Raw genomic sequence first — 9,235 nt, 5'->3', positions numbered from 1 at the left:
TAAATAAAATAAATATATATAATAAATATAATAATATATAATAAAATATATTAATAAATAATAATAAATATTATATATTAAAATATAATAATATATTTTAATATTATAATATAATATAATAATATAATATATAATTATATTATATTATAATATATATAATATATAATTATATGTATATAATTAATATATAATATTAATATTTTATAATATATATATATATGACTTGCACAGAGTTAATCATAGTTAATGACATCACCATTCTGAATTTGGCAATCATATGTATATATGAAATTTATAGGAAATAAAACAGAAACTATATTAAGGGGCACTTGGGTGGCTCAGTTGGTTAAGCATCTGGCTCTTGATTTCGACTCAGGTCATGATCTCACGGTTTGTGGGTTCAAGCCCTACATCTCTTTCTCTCCTTCTGTCTCTGCCCCTCCCCCACTCTCTCACTTTCTCTCTCTCTCTCTCTCTCTCTCTATCAAAATAAGTAAATAAACTTAGAAAAAAAGACAATATAGTAAAATGTATCCTTCAAGCAATAGGAGAGCAAATCTATGTCGGCAACCCAACATTCCTCAGGCACTGAGTTCAGGCCTAAGTATCTGTCATACTGCTTTAGGCTCTGACTTATTTTCTTTATACTCAGCCATTGGCTACTGATGCTTATTTTTATAAGGGTCTATGCAATGGAATTTGTGTGAAGAGCTATAGTAACTCCTTTCGGTGATTATTCTTTTCAGCTTTTTTCCATTACTGATTACAAAATCAGTCAAACAGTCTCTCTGTTTGACTATAAGTGACCTTCTTAATTAAAAGAGATAAAGTTATCCAAAGCAGGCAGTGATAAAGAATTTGACCAAATTTGCATCATAAGACTTTCATGAAATTTTCCTTCAGTCCCTAAAGTATAGAAATCTGTAGGGAGTTGAATGAAAAGTTTAGACATTTCCAGATGGAATGGGGAAAATGAATTTTTAGTTAAAAATGTACGAACATTCTGCAGAAAACCTGGCTCCTTGGAAAAGTTATGTGCAACCCAAAATCATTTGAATTGTGAAAGGGCAGACATTGTAAATGATTAAACACATTTTAGCGACTGGGTTTCTCATTTGATTTGGCTTTTCCTTCCACACTATCTTGTCATAGAAGCACAGACTGGAACATTTGAACGGAAGCTGTTGAACAGAGTGGGGGGAGGCCAGTATGTTCCAAAATTCTTCTGTTTATTTATTTATATTTTAAAAATACTTATTCCTTATCTAGCCTATCATTTTATATTTCTATCTTTAGTTTTTAATATAGGGTTTTACTAGAATTCTGCTTAGAATTCCTTCTCAGCTTTGGCTGAACAGAGTACCAATATTTTAGCTTTTCTGGAAGGGCTTAAAGTGTACTTAAAGTGGAATACTCTTATTTTTATCCAGCGTGTGCTATTTTTATAATGAAACGGACCATTGAAAGGCTTTTAAATGTAATACAAATTTATGTTTTATTGCAAGGTATTCTAAATAGTGCCCAAACATGAAGTCTTAAGGAAAAAGAAAAACACCTAATAAAATAAAAAAACCCAAAAAACCAAAAACCAAAAACCAAAACCAAAAACTTCCCCTCTGTTTGTAAAAGTCTACATGCTATGTGATATATTTTTAGTCTACTAGGCGTATATCACCATTGTTTGCATGAGGAAAGAGAGAAAATCTAAATTAGGGATCTGAGTTTCACCTCTTTACCTCAAGGATTCAATGCGCATATTTAAATCAATGTGCATTATTAAATCAATAATAATGAAACAGTGGGTTTACCGTTAGAGGCAGTGTGGTCTAATGGCTAAGAGTGATGCTATCTGGGCTTAACTATCCCTACCATCTCCTAGCTTTCTGCCTTGGGACACATTTTTTAAACTTTCCAAGCTTGTTTACTGTCTTTAAAGAGGAGATAATAGTTGTAACTATATCTCTGAGTTCTTAGAATAATGAAAAGATAGGACATATGTCGGTTAACAGAGTGCATGGCACACTGTGGGAGATCAGTAAAAGTTAGCTATCATTATTTATTGTTATCTGAAAACGTTCATAGGATGTTTAATGAAAACATTCACTAAAACCAATGGCTACAAAAGGGCATGCTGAGGGCAGCCGAAAGGGAAGTGAAGAATGCAAATCTGCTGGAATCTTATTGATAAGTTCGTTGGTATTTTTGAGGTCTCTTTCTTTTTTTAATGTTTTATTTATTTTTTGAGAGAAAGAGACAATGCAAGCAGGGGAGGGGCAGAGGGGGACACGCAGAATCTGAAGCAGGCTCCAGTCTCTGAGCTGTCAGCACAGAGCCCAACGCAGGGCTCGAACCTACGAACCGTGAGATCATGACCTGAGCCAAAGTCGGATGCTCAACCAACTGAGCCACCCAGGCGCCCCTTGAGCTCTCTTTCTACTGTAGCCCTCTTGCCCTCAACCCCAATGTTTAGGCTAGGTGGGCACTGAACAGGACCGTCTGAAAAGAGTGGCTGTTACTCAGGTCTCACCGATTAGCTCCACATGGAAACGTCATTCCAGTGATGCTAGGTCTTCTGTTATTTTGGAGCAGCTGCAAACCACATATTTAGACAAAACTTTCCAAATTTTTAACTCTTTAGAAGGCAAAAAAAATTTTCTGTAGGTTGGATCTAGTTTGTTTTTTTTTTAATTTCTTTTTTAATGTTTATTTATTCTTGAGACAGAGACAGAGCATGAACAGGGGAGGGGCAGAGAGAGAGGGAGACACAGAATCTGAAACAGGCTCCAGGCTCTGAGTTGTCAGCACAGAAACCGACGTGGGGCTCGAACCCACGAACTGTGAGATCATGACCTGAGCCGAAGTTGGACACCCAACCGACCGAGCCACCCAGGCGCCCCTGGATCTAGTTTTTTTGAATCCCCTTCTAGGTTCTTTACTCAGCGGGTATATAATAGCTTTTTCTTTCATGTTCTCCACCCCAAATAAGGAGGAAGAAAGAGGTTGCTGGGCTCTGGGGAACCAATTTCAAACAGAAAACCTGTTAGTTTTCTCACCTGGGCCCCCTGGGCAGTGCAGACTAGATAGGTTTGCCACATAGCATAGCCTGGGGTGGTGCGTCCTGTAGACCTGGAACCTTCCCTGTGTGTGTGTGTGTGTGTGTGTGTGTGTGTGTGTGTGTGCGCGCGCCCATATGGAGCTGGTTATCGAATGCCCCACAGATGGTGACATTTATTGACCTAAGTGGAAAAATCCATATTGGTTACACATGTAAATTACTAGTTTTAGTACCATTCAGGCTTCATCCTCATATATATTCTCCAATACGGGAGAATCAAAGTTAGCTAAATAGGGATGACATTTATTGATAACTGCTTCCAAGTGACATCTGAGGCTATAACTTCAAACAACGTCCCTTCTACAATGATTTGTTGAGCATCAACCACATGATGCTGTCTTCACCCTTTTTCATCCGGTCCTCCTGGTGACCAGTAGTGTGAATACACTGGGGTACAGTGAGTGGCAGTGAGAGCAAAAAGGCTCCTGTGGGTTCTGGGACGTGTGCCTTTGTCCTAGTGAGTCCATGGCTTTATCAAATGATCCCATCAGCAAAACCTCATTCGGAAAACTAAACACCCAAATTGACCATAATTTTATTAACTGTCTGTCAAGGGCAGAATACTATGAACCACCTATAGGTTAAAGAGAAATCAACAACCAAACCAGGTGGAGAATTTAACACTCTTTCTTTCAGCTTTTCTTTATTCCACTGAGTCCTACCAAGCTGAATTCGGTAAACTCAAATTTCCTGGAAGAATTCAGATTAAGTAACAACATGTAATAAGCAATAATCATAACGGGATTTTTCCTACCCAAATTTACATCTTTAATATGTTTTGTGAGGATACCTTGTGTTTTACTCTTTCCTGCCATGACAAGTCTAGCCCGCTGTCTCTCCCCTGGCTTGTTCCAGCTCAGGGATTTAATTTATGTCGTAAGTAAACGAAGTGTTGACGTTAGACGGCACGCAGCTCAAAGACTGACACCCTCTAGACCCAGCTAGCCACATCCAATCTGAGGGTGCGCGATTCATTTCTCCTGAAAATGAGTGCTAGCCCTCAACACAGCCCTCTGAAGGCACAAAGGAAGACAAATACCTGACTGTTCTTGGGGCGGACACTGCCTCCGTGCTAACACACATTGTAGCTCTTGTCTTCAGTTAGTTTTTCTGACACACAATCTCTTCAAGTCTTCCCCATGTTGGGACTCAAACCGCATAATCCTCTATTTTGTGATCTAATTGAGTGGAAATCCTTTCCCTTGGTAATGGAGAGCTTTAGAGCACTAGAAAAAAAATGCCTTTAATATTATGCAATATGCTGTTTTCCTGGGGTGAGCATTGAGACTTTAATGGGAAAATGATACTAACTCGGAAACTTAATCTTTTTCAATTTCTATTTTGCTCTTTCATATCGAGCCCATTCTCTTAGGTCACACACAAATGTTTTCTCCATGAATGCGGATCATGCAGACTATCTACTGTGAGGATTAAGTGAGTTCATGTGTGTAACGGACCCAGAACAGGAGCTGGAACATGGTTAGTAGTCAAATCTTGATGATGATGATGATGATGATGATGATGATGATGATATAAACTTCCCTGTGGAGTTTTGTCACTTTGCTTGTTTAGGCTGTGCACCCCGTGCCTTGAATTCTGTGTCAGAACCTCTAGTGATAATACTTAGGGCAGGAGGGTTTCCCTACCTGAAAGCTGCAGAATACCACTTCATGTCGACGAGCATCCTGCCTCTCGTAGTCAGTTGTACCTTGCAGGTGCTTCCAGATTGGGACTTGACCAATGCATCAGCAGATGTTTGCTGAATGCTTATTATGTGGGAGGCACAGGCTTGCAAAATACTTTTGGGAATCTTCCTTGCTCTAAAGGAGTTGATCACATAGGTAGAAAGACAAAACAAAAGGTGAATTTAGAAGATATTAAAACACAACAGAATAAAAACTAGAGCAAGACTGAAGTGTGTTCAGGAGAGACCAATGAGTGATGCAGACACGGTACTTCTGAGGAGGGGATAACTTATGCCAAATGGAGTAGAGTCAACAGGTCTCAAACGAGAAGTGGGTCTCAGAGTAATCCTCAGATGTGGAGGATTTCATTCAGCAAGCTAAAAGGTTAAATCCTGAAATACTAATTTATGTGCTTGCCAGACGTTCTGTTCCCTGTGACCATTTTCCCCTCTTCCAGCCTCAGTGAAGCAAACACAAAGGCTCATAGAAAAGTCCATTCTAAGTGGGGACCTTTTAGGGTACATGGAGCTGAGTTTCACCTCCATCTTTAAATAAAACTGTATCAGGAAAAGGGAGAGGGGAGGGCTGACCGATAGCGGGGAGGAGAAGGAATGGGGTATGTACCAAAAGAAGGACCTGCCAGCTCCAGGACCAGGGAGCTGAACAGAGGCAGATTGGGCACTGGTTATTGTCTAAGGAGGACCTCCCAGAGCCTTTGGATAATGGCCTACTCTTTCCTCTCTTACTTATTGCTTGTGGATTACTCGCCCTCTTTAGGTGCTAAACTTCCATACGTCCATTTTCTACCTCACCTCTAACAGACGTGAGAGGGCATAGACAATTTATGGAATGGAGGGGTGTCATGCAGGACCCTGGAGTCAAAGTAGGATCCAACAGAACCAATCAGGAACACCCCTTTGACTGAGGACGTTAATGACCACCGGGTCCCTGATTATACACAGAAAAGGACAGTATAAAAACTAGCGTCTAATGTGTTTAGAAGAGGTAGATTTGAATAGCTGGTAAGTGTATAAACAGTGCCTCTGACAACTGGACTCTTAACTTTTATAAAGAGTTTGTCCCATGAGGCAGATACTATGTTCAACCACACATAAAGTCTTGAGAATTGCCTACAGACACGTCTTCTGTAACCACCTTAATCTCTTATTGTAACCAAATCGTAAAATACTATTCTTTTAGGATTGTCTCGAAAGATCATTACCACATGGCTGTCCGGTATAAGTGAAGAAATACCATGTAAAGATGTAATTAACACAGGGTTTCAGGAGTGAAATGGTAGAGCTGGCTCGTACAGCAGATGGTTTAACAACTGCCAACATGCAGAGAGAGAAAAGCTGAGAAATCAGCTTGTCCTTTATTTACTTTTGGACCTGTACTCTCTTTGTCAGATTCCAGCCAGCTGAAAGATCCAGTGATCATCCGTCCATCCATCCGTCTATCCATCCATCCATCCATCCATCCATTCAACACATATTTACTGAATGACTACTATGTACTAGGAATTCATCTACAAGCAAGGATTTTTGGCAGTGGGGAAAAATACAGAGAAAAATTCCTGGTATCATAGTGCTTATACTTTAGTAGGGGCCGATGGAAGAGAAATAAAATAAATAGGTATAAAATAAAGCAGATAAGGGGAAAAAAAGAAAATGAGAAAGGGACGTGGAAAGGGACAGGGTCAGTCCCTTGAGGCTTAAATTTAAAAAGAACGGTCAGGGAAGGCCTCTCTGGGAAGGTGACTTAGAGTGAAGGCCTGAGGGAGCCCATCATGGAGTGAGCCATGGGGATAGTTGGAAGTGTTCCAATAGTAAATCATCAAAGGCAAAGTCCCTGAGCTAGTTTACGGTACATAAGGGCTATTGTGTGAGCAGAAAACTGGATTTTTCTGAATTTCAATAATTCTGATATGCTTATCTCAGCAAATGACCCACGGCGAGCCTTTGGTCAAGGTACACTTACATCCACTCTATGTTTAAAGCTATGTATTGCCAAAAGATGCTTAAGCTAAATATTGACTTAATTTTCCCATGTACATACATTATGTTCCTGTCTGGAAATAGAGTACCAAGTCATTTCAGCAGGATTGGAAGTTTCTCCGATCCTGGAAAAGGCTGTGCCACTCGGTGCCTAGGAAGTTGGGGATGGCAGACAGTGACCACAATTCATGACTGCCTGTTGATAAATTAAAACAGAAATTGTGATGACCTGACCTCATTCTAATGCAAATCCATAACAAGCAGAGGAGCAAGGAAACTCTTTCCAGTGTCATGCCCCCTTTCCTACGCCCCTTATTAGATTTACATAACTTTGCAATCTTTCACGGAGGTCAGCACTCAGCACGCTCTGGCTTTTAACTGGCATCATTAATCAATGTGATGTTAATCCAGGAGAAACAGCTATCACACAAGGGCAAGTGGTAGGAACCAACCTTGTTGTCTCATGGATGAAGGTGACATTTTTGATGGCAGGGTTTATTCATCCCTGCGCACTTCATTCACCCCCTCAGCAGGTCTCATGAGGCCAGTAGCTCATTTCGACAAAGCTGTCTTCAACCTCTAATCTCGGCCACACTCCTGCTGCCACAGTGCTCTGATGGGTGGGCTCTCAAAGTGGACATTGGAAATCTTCAGATGTCAAGAAGCTTCATGTCCATTCCATATTCCACCATATTCCAGATGGTCCAAAAGACGACCATCTTCATTGGAAGCCACATTGGAAGCCCTGGTGCTCTCAGGGAATTCCATTTGAGAGCTTTCATATTGTGGAGCTAAAACCGCAAACACATTTGTCTTTTCATAATTGTAGTTTATACGTTAGAGCAAAGTGGGGTAGAACTCCATCATCTGTACCGTGAGCCAGTTTGGGGGTCTACTAGCCCTCCCAGCTTGTAGTTCAATTATTGGTGAGTGATCTTACAATTTATTTGTCATGGTGCCTGGCATGTTTAGAAGAACATGTGTTATGTAAATTACACATCTGGCTTCTCCCAAATCCTTTTTCCACCTGTCTTCTTCTTCTTATTATTTTTACCAGAAGTAAAGCATTTCTGTGTGTGTGTGTGTGTGTGTGTGTGTGTGTGTGTGTCTGCGTGAAGGTAAATGGGTAGACAGAGTTCTGATTCAGAAGATAGGAGATGGACTTCTTCCCCACCCCCACTATACTACACGTTTCCGGGGGCTGGTGGGGGGGGCGGGCATTTGTCCACACCTCACTTAATCTCTGCCTCAATTTCCTCATCAGTAAGAAAAGGATACCTTTTTCCAAAAAAGGCTTTTGTGGGAATAAAATGAGCTGATACATGTAAATAACATCAAGGCTATACGTTTTATCACAGCTTTAATGTATTGATCATTATGAGCGCAGATGGAACCCCCAGATGTTCACTTCGCAGCTTTGGGGAAATTATTTTAAAAACTACCTGTTACTCCAAAAATTATTGTTGTTTAATAATACAATTATTGAAAAATTATTTTCTAACTCCCCTGTGGGGGGAGGGCAGGTTTTATGCAAATGTGCAGGCCATCATTTGACAAAAGCTCGGTCAACAGCAGCTATCATGGTTTGCTTGGGACATGGGAAGTGTGCCAAAGTTCTGAACAAGGCAAAGCCCCAGAAACCCAACTTCGGGAGACCTCACCCTGTGCTGGAAGCCTGGGATCAGGGCAGTGGTGTGGCAGCCTTCTGTCCCCAGGGGCTCTGCTTCCTGCTTCAGGCTCTATGGCTGGTGGCTCCGCCCTTTCCTGGCTCGGGTGTGGACACGCTGGCCTCGGTCCCTCTCTGGGCCGGCACTGGGGTCGAACAGGAGAACAGCTTCTTTGACAACCCCTCCCTCAGAAATGAATTCCAAAGCCTAACCGCAGATTTCATTCATCTCAACAAAGGATTACTTCTATTCAGTTTTATTGACTGCTTAGGAATTACGAACAGTACAGCCGTATTCGCATTCAAGGGAGATCTGAGCAATAGCCATTTTGCTGGTTGGAGTTCAATGCCTGAAATGTTTTCCCTTCTCCCAGGTGCTGCACCTCAGGACTGTTGTCTGTGGTCAGGGCACTCAACACGAGAGACTTGTGCACAGTATACAAACTTAAACAATTTTTTTTTTTTTTCAGGGGCGCCTGGGTGGCTCAGTCGGTTGAGCTTCCGACTTGGGCCCAGGTCACATCTCACGGTCCCTGAGTTCAAGCCCCGCGTCAGGCTCTGGGCTGAGAGCTTGGAGCCTAGAGCCTGCTTTGGATTCTGGGTCTCCCTCTCTCCGCCCCTCCCTAGCTCACGCTCACTCTCTCTCTCTGTCAAAAATAAACTTGAAAACAAATTTTTTTCTTTAATGTGTATTTATTTATTTTTCAGACAGAGAGAGAGCAAGTGGGGGAGGGGCAAAGAGAGGGGGAGAGAGAGAACCCAAAGCAGGCTC

General features: G+C 41.3%; 1 long non-coding RNA gene across 1 annotated transcript; it reads right to left on the bottom strand.

Annotated features, from left to right (window-relative positions):
- Positions 1–225: 225 nt before the first annotated feature.
- Positions 226–7,465, bottom strand: LOC113598471 (uncharacterized). Its single transcript, XR_003419099.2, has 4 exons — positions 7,250–7,465; positions 6,859–6,993; positions 4,762–4,935; positions 226–4,341 (listed from the first exon to the last, which is right to left on the bottom strand). It is a non-coding gene; the product is annotated as an uncharacterized LOC113598471 (long non-coding RNA).
- Positions 7,466–9,235: the final 1,770 nt, after the last annotated feature.

Source organism: Acinonyx jubatus, chromosome B2 (genome assembly GCF_027475565.1).
Source record: "Acinonyx jubatus isolate Ajub_Pintada_27869175 chromosome B2, VMU_Ajub_asm_v1.0, whole genome shotgun sequence".
NCBI classification, from domain to species: domain Eukaryota; kingdom Metazoa; phylum Chordata; class Mammalia; order Carnivora; family Felidae; genus Acinonyx; species Acinonyx jubatus.
This window is presented reverse-complemented; position numbering and strand designations above follow the sequence as displayed.